The sequence below is a fragment of the Macrobrachium nipponense genome, chromosome 33 (assembly GCF_015104395.2).
Source record: "Macrobrachium nipponense isolate FS-2020 chromosome 33, ASM1510439v2, whole genome shotgun sequence".
Taxonomy (NCBI): Eukaryota; Metazoa; Arthropoda; class Malacostraca; order Decapoda; family Palaemonidae; genus Macrobrachium; species Macrobrachium nipponense.
The window spans coordinates 4401995-4419041 of record NC_087219.1 but is presented as its reverse complement, the minus strand read 5'-3'; the positions used below and the strand labels follow the sequence as shown (position 1 = coordinate 4419041).

The window sequence follows — 17047 nt, the reverse complement described above, 5'->3', positions numbered from 1 at the left end:
CAATATCATTTTCATACATTCAACTTACCTGTCAGATATATACATAGCTGATTGACACCCTTTGGTGGAGGGCAAGAGACAGCTAACTACTGACTAGACAGGTAAACAACATATGTTGTAGGTATTTATAGACCTTGGTTCCTACCTTATCGGGTGGAAGACTTCGTGGCTACTGCCCAGGAGTCTGCTTCACCTCAAGAGCCTTAGCGAGATAGTGATCTGCGGCCAAGAGTTCTTGTGGGTCTGTCGATGGGGTTTCATCCGCTTACTCGGCAGAGCCTAACTGGCATTTGTCAATGGGTGCTAATCCGCTTATGTGACAACATGCCTTCTTTAAGGACACACAACCAATCCCGATCACCCGATCCTAACACCCGTGTTAGTTCTAAGATTGCCAAGAGGACATCCCCGAACTCTTAGCAAACAATCAAAAACTCGATATCACACATACAAAAAGTACAAAAAAAATTTTTGTACTCCTCTAAAAGTCAGTTGCCACTCGATCTCCTAGTGAAGAGAAGTGAAGGCCGCCTGTGCGACATCTGACACTTCCATGCACAGGAAATTCAAGAACACATCCGACAAGAGGGTTACGTACACTTATTTAAGGATCGGTGCTCGCTCCATTACCCAGAACCGTCTGTGCTGACACAAACGGACCTAGAGAATAACATTTCTCATACGTAACGCGCACAATCCTTTAAGTAATGAGATGCAAACATTGAGTTGCATCTCCAATAAGTTGCATCCAAAATATTTTTAAGCGACATATTTCTTTGGAACGCAATAGACGTCGCGATTGCCCTTACTTCATGAGCTCTTACTCTTAATAGATTAAAAAGAGTCATCTGGCAGTTTTCTTTGAAGCTCGGTAATGCCACTTCTAACAAAGAAGGCTAAGGCATTCTTAGACATTGGGTCTTTTGGGGTCCTTTACTGAGCACCATAGACCGTGTTGCGAACCCCCAACTGCTTCTTTCTGTCCAGATAGAATTTAAGTGCTCTAACTGGGCAAAGGGATCTTTCTGCCTCTCTGCCTACCAGACTAGTAAGTCCTTTTACCTCGAAGCTCCTGGGCCAGGGATTCGAAGGATTCTCATTCTTAGCAAAAAAGAAAAAAGAGAGTCTGGAATGAACAAATCGCAGAGTCTCCCTTGAAGCCAAACTCGTGGACTCAAGGGCGGTGCAACTCGCTGACTCTTTTTGCCGTAGCGAGAGACAGCAGAACAAATAAACACTTTCTAGTGATATCTCGAAAGGAAGCGGTGTGTGGTGGTTCGAAACTTTTCGGAGGACACAATTTCAGGATACATCCAAGTTCCAGCTTGGAACTCTGGGTTCTACTGACTTTGATGTTTCAAAGGAACGAATGAGATCGTGTAAATCCTTATCATTTGTCAAATCTAATCCTCTGTTTCTGAATACTGCTGAAAGCATGCTCCTGTACCCCTTAATAGTCGGTACAGAGAGATGGGATTTTTCCCTCAGGAAAAGAAGGAAATCCGCAATTTCGGTCACAGAGGTATTGGAAGAGGACAGCTTCTTCGACCTGCACCAACTTCTGAAAACTTCCCACTTCGATTGGTACACTCGCCTAGTAGATGATCTGCGGGCTCTGGCAATTGCGCTTGCCGCCTTGCAGAAAACCCTCTCGCTCTGACAAGTCATTCGATAGTCGAAAAGGCAGTCAGAGCAAGAGCGGGTAGGTTTGATGGTACCTCTCGAAGTGGGGTTGTTTGAGCAGATCTATCCTGTTTGGAAGAGATCTGGGGAAGTCCACTGTCCACTCCATTACCTCTGTGAACCAAATTCGGGATGGCCAATATGGGGCTATCAGAGTCATTTTGGTTCCCTTCGAGGCCACGAACTTTCTGACTACTTCCCCCAGTATCTTGAATGGGGGAAAAGCGTACACATCTAGCCCTGACCAGTCCAGGAGAAAGGCGTCTATTGCATAAGCCCTGGGATCTTCTACTAGGGCGCAAAATGTGTCTATCCTTTTGGAGAGGAACGTGGCGAACAGAATCTATTTGAGGCTTCCCCAAAGATACCAAAGGCTCTGACAGACTTCCGAGTGGAGGGTCCACTGTGTAGGAAGGACTGGAACCTCCTGCTCAGTCTGTCCGCTCTCACGTTCCTCTCCCCTTGGACAAATCTTGTTAGGAGAACTACATTCCTTTGATTCGCCCAAATCAGCAGATCTCTTGCTAGTTCGTATAGGGCGAGAGAGTGAGTTCCTCCTTGTTTTTTGACATAAGCCAGAGCGGTAGTATTGTCGGAGTTTATCTGTACCACTTTGTCTCTGACTATGTGCTCGAAGCTCTTTAGCGCAAGGTGAATTGCTAATAGCTCCTTGCAATTTATGTGCCATGACACCTGTTCTTCCGACCAGGTGCCTGACACTTCTTTGGATCCTAAGGTTGCACCCCAACCTGTCTCCGACGCGTCTGAGAACAATGTCAGGTTTGGGTTCCGTACTTCCAGGGATACTCCTTTGTTCTCTTCTAAGGGGGTCAACCACCACCTTAATTGATCTTTTATTTCTGCTGAGATTGGAAACGTGTTCGAGAGTTGTCCTGTCTTCCAACTCCAACTCCTTCTCAGGAAGAACTGAAGCGGACGGAGATGAAGTCTTCCTAGAGGAAAGAACTGTTCGAGCGAGGAAAGGGTCCCCAGAAGGCTCAACCATTCCCTCGCTGAAGTGCGCTCTTTCTCTAGGAAGCTCGATACTGTGGTACAACCTTTCTTTATTCTCTCTTGAGAAGGAAATACTCGAAAACCCCGAGAATCCATCTGAATCCCCAGATAAACCATGTTCTGGCTGGGGACCATCTGAGATTTCTCGAGGTTTACGATCAATCCTAATGATTTCGTCAGTTCCAAAGTTGTTGACAGATCCTCCAAACACTGCTTTTGAGACCTGGCCCTGATGAGCCAGTCGTCCAGGTATAGGGAGACATTTATCCCTTGACACATTTTTCATCAAGTCTGTGAAGGCTTGGGGAGCCGTGGACAGGCCGAAACACAGGGTCCTGAACTGATAGATCCTTCCCTCGAACATGAAACGAAGGTACTTCCTCGACGAATGGTGAATCGGGATGTGGAAATATGCGTCTTGAAGGTCTAGGGACGCCATCCAATCTCCTTGACGGAGTGCTGCAAGGACTGAAGCAGACGTTTCCATGCTGAACTTCTGTTGTTCTGCGAATTTGTTCAGCGCACTTACATCCAGTACTGGTCTCCATCCCCCCGAAGCTTTCGCTACAAGAAACAAGCGATTGTAAAACCCCGGGGAGCTGTAATCCAGTACCAGTTCTATTGCTCTTTTGTCCCACATCTGCTCCACCATTTGACGAAGAGTATCCATCAGAACAGGGTCCCTGTATTTGGCGGACAGTTCCCTCGGTGATGTTGTCAAGGGAGGGCTGTCCTTGAATGGGATATAATAACCCTTCTTGATGATCGACATCGACCAAGGATCGGATCCTATGTCTTCCCAGGCTCCCGCAAAGAAAAGTAACCTGGCTCCTACAGGTGTCTGGAGGATAGTTTTCTCATTTTCCCTTCTTAAAGGGACGGAAGGAAGATCTTCCCTTCTCTCTGTTGTCTTCCTTCTGGCGATAGATCTAGCCGGAGGGCCTCCTCGAAAGGGCTGCTGCTGAGCTGGACGAGCCCCTTTCTTTTCCTCACTGGCCACTGGTCTATTCTTCCTTGAAGACTACCTAAGGAGATCTTGAGAGGCCTTTAGCAGTTAGTGAATGAGCAATGTCTCTCACCAACTGAGAAGGGAATAAATGTTCTGAAAGAGGCGCAAACAACAAAGCGGACCTCTGCGAAGGAGAGACGGCCTTAGTGAGAAAAGCACTGTGAACCGCCCTCTTCTTTAGTATTCCCGCACCAAAGAGGGAGCAGACTTCCGCCGATCCATCTTGAACAGCCTTATCAATACATGTGAGGATACTATGTAAGGCTTCGGGGTTTAGCTGTTCCTTTTCCCTGGGACTTCTTAGCCAGAACCCAAGGGACCAATCCAGGAAGTTAAATACTTCTAAAGTGTGGAAAAGTCCCTTGAGGAGGTGGTCCATCTCCGAAAGACCCCATGTTGCTCTGGCCGAATTTAAGGCGTGTCTCCTTGAGGAGTCTACGAGACTCGAGAATTCTGACTCGTTGAAAAAAAAAACGGGCGAGACAATCCCTATTCCCCCGTCTCATACCATATGCCTCTTCTACCCGTTAGTTTAGCAGGAGGCATACAAAAAACTGTCCTTCCTAACTCCTTTTTTGTCTTGATCCAGGAGTCAAGAGATTGTAGGGCCCTCTTCATGGATATGGCCGGCTTCATTTTCAGGCTTCATTTTCAGGAAGGAGGAAGACTTGTGTGCTTTCGTACTTGAAAAGAGAGAGCGTGGAGAAGGAGGAGCAGCTGGAGTCAAGGAATCTCCATACTCTTCTAAAAGGAGAGAAGAAAGAACTTTATAATTTGAAAGTCCTTCTTTATTAGTAATCTCGTCCTCCGAGACGTCCTCTAAGTTAATAGGCTCGGAAGGAGAAGGCTCCCTTCTTTCATCTGTCTCCTCCCTTGATCTCTTCCTTTCCGAAGAAGAAGCACTTCTAATAGGAGAGGGACTAAGAGTTACTCTCTCTCTACGCCTATCCTTAGGAGAGTCATGGATAATTTTAGTTTGATGCCTGGAGGACTCCTGGCGGTTGTCAGGCTCTTCATGTAGAGAATGCGCCTGGCGCTTAGCAGGAGTAACTCGTTCAGAATACTCCTGGCGCCTGGGAGGAGTATCATGTTCGGAATACTCCTGGTGCCTGGCAAGTGCAACGCGCTTCGAATACTCCTGGCGCTTGGTAGGCGCATCGCGCTCCGAATACTCCTGGCGCCTGGGAGGAGATTAAGCTCAGAATACCCCGGCGCCTGGGAGGAGTATCGAGATCGGAATACTCCTGGCGCCTGGCAGGCGTATCGTGTTCCGAATACTCCTGGCCCTTGGAAGGCGCATCTAGTTCCGACTACTCCTGGAGCTTGGCAGGAGTATCGATCATGGCAGGCGCATTGCGCTTAGCAGGCGCTTCACTCCTATCAGGAGCTTCCTCTTCTCCAGCTGGATCTCGGCGCTTGGTTGGAGTTCTAGGTCTTGAACGATGTACAGGAAACTCAGGCTCTTTGTGCCTACTTGGTGCCTGGCTCCTGGCGCCAGGCGCTTGGCAGGAGTTATTTCCTTTTCCACTTCTCGCCTGTCTAATGCTCCGCTCCCCCCAGAGATGGCCGCCTGTGCGACAACTCCCCTGGAAGGCTCGTTGCGCCTGACAGGAGATCGGTATTTGGATCTTTTAATCGGAAGCCTATCATCCTTCTTACGAGTAGGCTCCTTGGAAAGTACTCCTACCAAAGACGCTAATTGCTCCTGCATATTTAGCAAAATTTTCCTGGTCGAGGACTCGTTCGAATCAGGAGAGGGAGATCTGGAAGGCGCTCGAGGATCTCTTACAGTCCAAGGATCTAACTCCTTCCTAGCCTTCTTATTACTGAAGGCGGCATCTTCTTCAGAGAAGCGCTTGGGGCTAGAATTGAGTTCAGGTTCTTTCCAATTCCTCTTCAGCGGATGGGAAAGCTTCGACTCCTTCCATCCTCTTCTCGGAGAAGGCGTACTAGAAGACGAAAAGCACTCTCGTAAGACGCTTTTCCTCATAGCGGTCCCTGGCAGTCTGAGATGTAACAGATTATTTCTGCCGAAGGGACGCCCTGATCGTTGGGGATTCTCCACAACCTCCGTAAGGCTTTCGACGTTTACCATATTCCTCCTAGCTGGGCCCAGGGAAGCTTGGAAGAGGGTCTAAAACTGGGAGTGTCGCAGAGACGACCAGACGCTCCACACTGGGGACACTAAATCACTTGAAAAACCACATTCACTTTTCCTTTACCGTTCCAATGCTTAGCCATTTTTTTTTCCCTGCCATTTTCTGAGGGAAGCTCTGAGTTTCCGCAATTTTCGAAGCAGGAATCAGAGGGGTTAGCAACCTGTGAACGGGCTGAAGCAGAATGCAAATAATTATCAGAAGAAGAAGCTACAGAACTAGATAGAAGTTCACAATATTTCCTGCGGCTTTTGTAAACCGCCTTCCTCTCTCTATCTTTCTCTAACTTCTTCATGTAAGAAGTTAGATTCTTCCATTCTTGCGCACTCAGTTTCTCGCACTCGTTACACGTGTTCTCAATCGAACACTCAACCATTCTACATCCACTGCATGTAGTGAGAGGATCTACCGAAGCTTTCAGAATCCTCACCTTACAGCCCTCATTCACACACACTCTGAAACTAACACTAGAGTCAGACATATTCAAGAAAATCCAAAGCCAAGTCCAAAAAACAGTCCACGATAGCGAATGCCAAACAACGATCCAAGTACGTCACCAAAAATCAGTCGAAAGATGATCAAAAAAGCGATGAAAAAAGAATTCCGTCAGGAGGTAGTAACAACAATGTTGACACTACCGGCGACAGAGAGAATCTGATTAGAAAACGGGAATGGTTCCTAGTCCTGCCACCCAGAGCAGGGCGGTAGATCACCTGACCTACCTGTAGCGAGTGCCACGAAATTTGAATTTCTGTCGGGGACGACGGAGTCGATAGCTATGTATATATCTGACAGGTAAGTTGAATGTATGAAAATGGCCAGATTAAGGGAATACGTACTGTAATCCTATTCTTAAACTATACCAAGCCATCTCAAAAACCCAACCTAATCTTGAATTTTATATGGCCTACATTAAGCATACACACATTTTGCCTATAAAATGTAATTAGAAAATAAAAATCCTATAATGCAATTAGAATACAGTGGTACCTCGAGATACGAAATTAATCCGTTCCGAGGCGGCCTTCGTATCATGAGTTTTTCGTATCTTGGACCGCATTTTACATGTAAAATGGCTAATCCGTTCCAAGCCCTCCAAAAACACCCCAGTAAATTTCATAATAAAGCTAAATTGACCTATAAACAATGAAATACTACAACAATTTCGACCATTCAATACCTAGACTTAATACGTTACTAGCTAAATAGTACCTCGTCAAATAAAAGTGTATTAGTGTACATGGTATACAAGAAATACTGTACGTATGTAGTACAAAATGTGGAAGCTTACCTTTCGAAGTGGGAAGGCTATTCTCTGAAAGTGGCGACAGAGGAGGAGGACAAACGGCAGATACATACGTACACTTAACTTTACGAAACACAAAAAAATGTAAGGAAAACATACATAAACTAAACTTTACGAAACACATTAACAAAACTGTAACACTTAACTTTACAAAAAACTAAAATTAAAAAAAAATTTTTGTCTTTTTTTATTTTTACATTTTTTTTTTACTTTTTTATACTTTACATACTTTTTTTTTTTTTTTATACAAAATTTCAACTCAACCACTTTCACTTTCTGTTTTTTAGTATCAACTGGATCTTCCTTTTTGCTTACTCCTACTAAAGGCCTCTTTAAAAAATAACTATCCAGGAAGATTGCTTCTGCCTACTTTTCACAATGTTCCTAAAACGACTCAAGCAAGCCTCATCAAACTGCGCAAGCATACGACCTGTGTAAGCCTTTTCGGGGTGTCTTTTTTCTACAAATGATTGCACTTTATGAAAAGCAGCTAGAACATCCTTCATTTCTTCCGTTCTCATAGGGTCGTCCTCCTCCTCCTTGCTGCTGCTAGAGAACTCCTCTTGAACGACATTATGTTGCATGGCCTCTAACTCCTTCAGGTCACCCGTCGTAAGCTCCTCTTGGTGCTCCTCGAGAAGGTCGTTGATGTCGTCCTCGTCGACGACCAGCCCCATGGACTTGCCGAGTGCAACGATCTCGTCAAGATCTGGTTGCAAAACAGTTTCAGGATCGTCAACTGTTTCTGAATCTGCAGCACCAGCTTTGCTCACGTCGAATCCCTCAAAGTCTCAGGCGGATACGGCATCAGGCCAGAGTTTCCTCCATGAGGAATTCAAGGTTCGCCTCGAAACCTCCTGCCAAGCTTGGTCAATGATTGATTGATTTATTTATTCTTACTGGCGTCGCAACGACGAGGTTATTGACGCCGTATCACTAAAAGGAATTGCAAAGGAAAAAGTCAATTAAAATGCTATAAATATGTTTATATAAAATCTGCCCGAGAACTACAGAGAACCCAAAAAACAGACAAAATACCTATCTCACCTACACACCTATTTCAAATTAATTGTAAACAAAAATAAAAGCAGCACAGACACCCCGCATACTTCCAAATTCTACAGAGTTCTGTCAAAATAAATAGATATTAAAAGTACTAAAACTTTATATATCAATTTAAGGTAAACTTTATGTACATAAAAATTTCCTGAAGTAAAAAGACTTGAAAGCAAATGATATATACTGACACATACACAAACTCAAACATCTTGACCAAACTAACCTAAATTTTTTTCAAGAAGACCTGCTTCTTGAAGGTAACTAAAAAGGCCATCCTCATTAAAATCTCTGCCTATAATGGCATCCAGTTTAAGATCCATTCTTCCAACTACGTTAAAATGACAGTTCCTTGCTGATATTAAGCTGGGCATCTACTATTAATGTTTTTACTGTAGGGGAACAAGACAATCCTCACAAAATGGTTCAGGGTCATTGTTCATTACAAAACCCATGAGTAATCCTGTGTGTTTTTGGCCGATCCGTAATCTAACCATAATGCAGTCTCTCTCCGACGGTCTGATAACATATAAAGCAGGGGTTGATACATCAGTTGAGTTTCTCATTTATTATTACTCTCTATTGTCCAATAGAATTGCCAAACTGATTCTACCGTCTTTTTAATTTCAGGAATGTAGTCTGAACAAGGAATTGCTATACTTCTTGGATTTTTTTGATGTACCTAACTTAGCCAATTCATCAGCTCTTCATTTCCAACAATACCAACATGTGAAGGAACCCAGCAGAGGTTAAACTGCCTTCTGTTTTTGTTTTAATAAAAACAACCACTCTGTTATTTCCAGTACCACAGGGTTTGTACTGGGATTAAAAGATGCCAAAGCTTCCAAGGCACTCTTGGAATCACTAAAAATGGTAAAATTATCTCCTTCTGAAGTTTCAATTTTCTTTAGTGCTGTTAAAATGCTAAAAAGTTCAGCAGTGAAAATAGAAGCACAACTTGGTAATGCACCACTAACACTACTGTCAGGGTATACCACTCCAAACCCAACGCCTGCACTGGATTTGGAGCCATCGGTAAAGAATTGCCTCGAGTTATCATGTTTTTCAGCATGGCAAAGGAATTTCTGTTTAAGAATATCATCTGAACAATCTGCCTTGCAACCAGAAAACCATTTACAATATTTCACAGAGGGCAACTTCCATGGAGGGAATCTTGAAAATTTTGCTGGAATTACTTTTCCTTTTATTACACTGAGCTCCTCTAAAGCACATTTTACCCTGTATCCAAAAGGCTTTGGATATGAAGCATATTTTTCATAAATACAAAAATTGCCTTTAAAAACAGTATTGTAGGCTAACGACTCGGGAGTTCTCTGTATGCGGTACCAATATTTCAACAGGGCAAATTTCCTTATCAAATCTAGGGGCAGTTCACCTGCATCCACTAATAAACTAGATATTGGGGAGGACCTAAAGGCTCCTGTTGCAATTCTAATTCCCCCATGGTAAACTGCATTCAAAGTATCTAATCTTCTTGTAGTTGCTGATGAGTAGATTTCTGACCCATATGCCAATTTTGAAGTAACTATTGCTTTATAAACATGTAACCAAGTGCTTTCTATCAGCCCCCCAATTTGTATGACCTAAGACTTTTAAAACATCTAAGGCCTTCATGCATTTGACTTTGAGGCTCCTGGGATGAGCTTCCCATGTTAACCTGCTATCAAAGATGAGGCCTAAAAACTTTGTTTCCTGTACACATGTGAGTCTCTGTCCATTTAAAAACAGATCTGGGTCTGGATGAACACCTCTGATACGCCAAAAAGGCATAACAACTGTTTTGGCAGAGGAAAATTTAAAACCATGCTCAGCTGCCCAACTGTTAACTTTATTTATTACCAACTGGAGTTTTCGCTCTGCAACAGACATTTTAGATGCAGCACACGAAATAGATAAATCATCAACGAACATTGTTGACATTACATCTTTTGGAATTTTTGAGGCTATCCCATTTATGGCTAAGGCAAACAGAGTGACACTTAACACACTTCCCTGTGGTACTCCTTCCTCTTGTTCTTTCAAATTAGACAGAGTACTACCTACTCTGACTTTAAAATAGCGGTTTTTTAAAAACACTTTAATAAAAAGTGGTAGTTCTCCACGTAGACTTTCATAATTCCATGCCTCCAGGTAGTATCATAAGCCTTTTCTAGGTCAAAGAAAACCGCCACACAATGCTGCTTGGAAGCAAATGCCTGACAAATTGCATCCTCCAAACGTATCAATACATCTGTGCAAGAATGCATACGGCGAAAGCCACACTGAGATGATGATATAATCTTCTTTGATTCTAAAAACCATACCAACCTAAAATTTACCATTTTTTCCGTAAGTTTACAAAAAACAAAAAAGGAGTGTTAAAGCTATTGGCTCTATAGCTTGTAGGGACAGATGAATCTTTCCCTGGCTTGACAAAGGGTAAAACTGTCGCTATTTCCCAAACACTAGGGTAATCACTCTCCTTAAAAATTCTATTAATAATACTTAAAATAAAAAATTTAGTTTCCTTTGAAGTATTCTTGAGTCATTTCATATAAAATTTTTCATCAGGTCCAGGTGCAGTGTTTTTACTGTTACTAAGAGCAAATAAAAATTTTCCATTCCATGGTAAAAGGCCCTATTATATGATTCAGATTTAAAAGAGGTAAAATCAAGTGTTTCAGACTCTGCTAACACTCTCTCCCTGTAGAATGGAGAATTTTCACCCCTACTTGATATCATTGCAAAATGTTCTGCAAAAACATTGCTTACAGCCTTTGAGTCTGTTATAAAGTCACCGTTGACTTTTAAAACAGGGAGGGGACTAGGATTGTACTTTCCTGCTTATTTTCTTAATAAACTTGTCCCAGATCTTGGTCATAGGTGTTTTCCAGGTAATTGTTGATTATAAAAAGTGCCCATGATTCTCGTCTCGCATGTTTTATTTGCCATCTGAATTTGGCTCGAGCCTTTTTAAAGGAGATCAAGTAGCATTCACACAGGCGATTCTTTCTAGTACCTAGTAAAAGCTGCTCTCATGGCTTTATGTCTTATTTTGCATTGAACATTCCACCATGGAACAGGCTTCTGATGCAATTTTCCACTGGTTTTTGGGATTGCCTTTTCTGCTGCAAACATAAAAATCATTGTTAAATACAACACTGCTTCTCCTATTGTTGGCATATCTTTTTGCATCTAGTTCAGTTATAAACTGAGTTCCTGGAAAATGGGGCCAAATTTTGCCTTATTTTGGTACAACCACCTAAGGCCGAAGGTCCTTCGGAATTACTGGCTCATATTTCTCAGTTCTGATGACAATTGGAAAATGATCAACTACCGTATAGATCTTCCAACAGCTCCCAGTTGAAGTCAATGAATGTATCAGAACTTGTGATGGATAAGTCAATACATGAAAAATGTACCAGTCTGAATGTGAAAATGGGTGGGTTTTTCAGTATTCAAAAGGGTCATATCTGAATTTTCTATTGATGATAAGATAAGGTTTCCTCTTTGATTTGTTAAAATGTCACCCCAAAATTTATGTCAACCATTAAAGTCTCCAAATATAAGAAATGGTCGGGGTAGCTGTTCATACAAGTGTGTTAACTGTCGTTCAAGTATTGGGTTATTAGGAGGGAGATACAATGAACAAATTGTGTAAGTCTTTTTAAGTGAATTTTGACAGCTAACAGCTTGTAATTGAGTTTGCAACTGTATTTTGAGTGAGCAATATCTCGTCTTACAAGAAGAGCACTTCCAACCCGAATTTCCCTGTATAGGGAATTGGTGGAGTGGAATGCAAAAAACTCTTTAGTAGTAAGCCATTTTGTTGTGCTTAGCCATAGTCTCTTGTAGTGCTAAGCATACTGAGTTATAAGTACTGATCAAAACATAGTAGCTCTTCATTTTTGGCGCGAAGTCCCTGGCAGTTCCATTGCAATATAGCATAGAAAGTACCTATTTTTTCTAGAGGATGATCCCCTTTCCAAGATCGTTTTGTTATGTTTTTCCTTCGCAAGATGACATCTGAGTTTTGTGACGGACTTTTGGTACAGTTCAGATGTCGAAGAAGTACTTAGAGGGTCATTTGAATGTACCAAGTGATCACTTATGATGGTATTTGAAACAGCAGTATCTTTATTATTATCTTTGACCCTTGCAGTATCTGGTTTATCATTTTCAGCTAGTCTAATTTTATTGTCTAAACCAAGCTGAACTGAGTTTAACATTTTGTTTGCCTTAGGTTCTACATTGTTGCTGCTGTGTTGTATGATAAGATAGTGGGATATGGCTCATTATTTTTCATTAATTCAGATGTTCTATGAGGTCAGCTGAACCACAGGATGGGTGAAGGTTTTTAACTCATTTTTTTGTTTTGAATCAAACTTTTTCTACGGATGTATCTCCTTTTGATTCAGGCATTGTTACAGACTCTTCACTTAAAGTCCTCTTGTTGGCAATTGTCCCAGCATCCATTTTTTCTTCTTTATCTTCATTACACTTTTTGAGATACAATTTCTTTTGCCTTTCCTCATTTCCTTTTACTGTACTACAAATGACTTCTGGGTATTGGATTTCTGCAAAGTCTTCTGTCTTGGCTTCTTTAGAGGTAATGCGCTCTTGAGTCTTAATACAAAGTGTTTCTTTTTCAATGAGATACTTGATACATGGATTATGTGCTGCATTATGGTCTCCCCCACAATTAGAGCAGCATGGAGTAAGTTCACAATTCCCATGCTCTTTTCTGCCACAGTTAAAGCATATGGCTGGTTCATTCCTGTTTCTTTTTTCCTCCGCATGTTGTTATCAAATGGCCAAACATTTGGCAATGGAAACATCTTCTGGGAGCGGGAATATACTGTCTAACTGGCAGGTGAAGCCATGCAGCTTTCAGAAATTTAGGGAGTCTCAAACAATCAAAGGTGAGTATCAAAGTAGTGTTGGATGTAAGCATTCCCAATACTTTTTTCTTGATTCGTCTCACATCAACCACCTTTTGATCAGCAAATTCTTTTCGGATGAGTGTCCTCAGAATAATGTAGGATTCAGTACTATATACTACTCCTTTAGACTGATTCATTGTTTTTTGAGGAGTGCATTTTGCTGTGCTTCCTTCTACAGCACTAATAGACAGTAATTTTCTACTTTCATCTCGGTGATGAAACTTCCACAAGCAAGCTTCCTTCACCTTGAGAGGCTATCTTTGGTTTCTCTGCCAATGCATTTTACAATATCTCTATGGACATCAAAATATATTCAGTTCTTTATGCTTTTGTCGAGGTCAAGAGAAAGGTATTTATTATAAGTCTCAGGTTCTTGAGATCCAAGTAAAATTCCAATATCAGGATTAGCATTTCTTATTTCAATTATTAAATCTGCTATTTCTTTCCTCTGTTCTGAACTACATAAGGGAGGGCTTGTAGTAACAATCAAAGAATCTTTGATGTTTCATTGGAGGAGGTTGGGGATGGCAAAGGGAGGTCCTTATCCAAGCCTAAGGTTGTCAACGGTGCCAAAGAGTCGGGAGACCCAGGGGACAATGTACTAGACATATTATTCATGGGAGTTTGAAAGAAAAAAAAAAGGGGGGGGGGAACGGGGGGGGGGGGGGAAAACATACACACATACACACAACAACAAATGCTTGGGAAGACCAACAAGGTATCGGCGGACTAGACAGGGTCCGACATTCTCCACCAATGGCACACGTAGAAGTTGCTTCCCCACGGTCTACCCCATACCCTACCCTTTCGGGATAGCACCAATATGCTTGCAGTGGCCCAGGTATAAGCCAATCTGCCTGCTGGGAGTTCTACCCCCACTAATGGAGACAAGACTCCCCACTCCAAACATATGGTGGGCTCTTGGACAAAAGCCAGGAGTCCCATCCCAAAAACCAGCCCCCCCCTGGATTCCGATGGGCCTGATCCCTGGAGATGGTTCCCCCTTAAGAGAGCAATGGGAAAATCCCATCACCATCTAAAAAAATTGGGTCCACTGTAGGTGGCGACTCACCACACAACTCCCACAATTAGCTTCGAATGCAAACCCCCTCCAAACCACGAACCCCTCCCAGACTCACAAACTTGAAGGCAGAATCCCTTACCCCCTCACCACGTGAAGGAACCTACTCGAGGGGGCTTGGTCAATGAGTCGGATGCATATCACAACATCAAAATGCTCCTTCCAAAATTCATGCAAGGTGAGGTTTGTGGTATCGGTGATGTCGAAACATCTCTTGAAAAGATGTTTCGTATACAGCTTCTTAAAGTTCGATATCACTTGCTGGTCCATGGGCTGGAGGAGAGGGGTGGAGTTAGGTGGAAGATAAAGAACCTAGATGAAGGAATACTCCGCTAGGATATCTTCCTCGAGGCCAGGAGGGTGAGCAGGGGCATTGTCCAACACCAGCAGGCATTTCAGAGGGATGCACTTCTCTTCCAAGAATTTCTTCACTGTTGGGCCGAAACACAGATTTACCCACTCCGTGAACAAAAGCCTCGTTACCCAGGCTTTCGCATTAGCCCTCCACATCACTGGAAGCTTCTCCTTAAGCACTTTGTGGGCCTTGAAGGCTCGAGGAGTCTCAGAATGATAGACCAGTAGGGGCTTCACCTTGCAATCCCCACTGGCGTTCGAACAAAGTGCGAGCGTAAGCTTGTCTTTCATAGGCTTATGCCCGGGTAGCTTCTTCTCTTCCGCCGTGATGTACGTCCGACGAGGCATTTTTTTCCAAAAAAGGCCAGTCTCATCACAGTTGAGGACTTGCTGAGAACTGTAGCCTTCCTTGGTCATCATCTCGTTGAACGTCTATTTAAAGGCTTTGGCCGCTTTTGTGTCCGAGAAGGCTGCCGCACCACCGAATGGATGCCAGTCCGTTTACGGAATTTCTCGAACCACCCATGCGAAGCCTTGAAGTCTGGGGTTGGCGTTGATGTCCCTTCTCCTCCATCGTCTTCGACCTGGGCAATAAAATCCCCAAAAATAGCGCTGGCCTTGTGGGAGATTGCCGTCTCCATTATCGTATCGCCAGCGATTTCTGTCTTTTATCCAGACAAGAAGAAGCCTTTCCATCTCGTCATGCACGCGGGTCCTCTTGCTGGACAAAATAGTGACACCCTTGGAAGGTGTAGCTGCTTTGATGGCATCCTTCTGCTTAAGGATGGTGCCTACTGTTGACGGATTTCGGCCGTATTCCTTGGCGATCACACTCAATCGCATACCAGCTTCATACTTCTTGATAATCTCCATCTTCGTTTCCAAAGAGAGCATCCTCTTTTCTGTGAATTTCAAGTTTCTTGGGACCCATTACTACGTATACGTATACTGTACGTAATTATGTTATGTAGTACGTATAAGTATGGAGTAAAGTTCTCACACAACACAATAAAGTATACTACGTACAACGAAATCACTAACGAATTTACGTTAATAAACAAAATCGTTAGAACGAACAAATATCGTGTGCATACGATAACAATGCTGGTACCGAGTGGCCGAGGCACGCCGCTACGTAGTAGATGCATGATGGGAGGGATGCTGACCAATAGGAGAGAAGGATCTCATGGCGGTGACTAGCATCAGGGACCAATGGGAGAGCAGGAGGATGGTGGCGAGTCTATTTAGTTGGCGGTGCGAGTTTCAAAATTGTTATCGGTGGTCCAGGTGAATCTCAGACTTTACAGCAACAACCTTTCGTATCTTGAGCAATTTTCGTATGTAGAGCCGTAAAATTTTTCGTATTAGCTTTTGTATCTCGAGTTTTTCGTAAGTTGAGCCTTTTGTATCTCGAGGTACCACTGTATAATCAAAAGCTAAGCACATTTCACATAAATTATTAGATGTGTGGGAAAGTTCATACTCTAGGTCAGGGCTCTCCAAACTATGGCCCGCGGGCCACATCCAGCCTGCCACATAATTTCATCCGGCCCGCCACATAATTTCATCCGGCCTGCCAAACAAATCCCTGTGTGGTGGCCTTGAAAAAATAATTATCGCACGACTGGCATCGCTGAATTATTCAAAGCTGGGGCTGCCGACTGGTGGCACTCAGCCCGAGTTGTGGAAAGGTTTTGCTGGATTTCTTTGAGCTCAGATTAGAAATTGATTTATTTCTCACAGAGAAAAATAAACCTCAGCCATTATGATCAGAATGTGAATGGATTTGGAAATTGGCGTTTTTTGCAGATATGACAGGTCATATGAATCAACTGAATCTGAAGTTGCAAGGCAAAACAAATTTGATCAGTGACTACTTTGTTCATGTCGAAGCATTCAGAACAAAACTTGCGCTACTTGAAGGCCAGGTGAAAGTTAAGAATTTTGCTCATTTTCCATGTTGTGAAAAATTTCATGCAGAAAGTAAAGTTGAATTTCCTTCTTCATTTGCAAATGAAATAATTTCAGATTTCAATTAAATAATTTCAGATTTCAATGAAATTTTGAAGTCAAAACGTCAGTATCATTCGTCACACTAATTTGGTTGCATAAAACTTAAAGGCAGGAATCTATTTAGTTTACCCTGATTTTTTCCAACAAGATATGTTTTAATTTTTCCATGTTTATACTCTAATATTTGAGGAAATTAAATTACTGGCACTGATTTGTTTTTTTTTTCTTTGTTTTTCCTTTGGCCCGCATAAATGTGGGAAATATATAATGTGGCCCTTACATTGAAAAGTTTGGAGACCCCTGCTCTAGGTTATCAAAAACAAGTCTCATAGCCTAAAGGCCATCCTAGTTAGCCTGTGGATAAGTAGTTAGTGCAGTACCTACATATTTCCTTACTGTACACCTGTGGGTAAGTATATAGTACAGTGCATA

General features: G+C 42.7%; 1 long non-coding RNA gene across 2 annotated transcripts in view; it reads right to left on the bottom strand.

Annotated features, from left to right (window-relative positions):
* Window positions 1-17047, bottom strand: part of LOC135202930 (uncharacterized) — a 473176-nt gene that overhangs the window by 38045 nt on the left and 418084 nt on the right. The window lies entirely within an intron of this gene.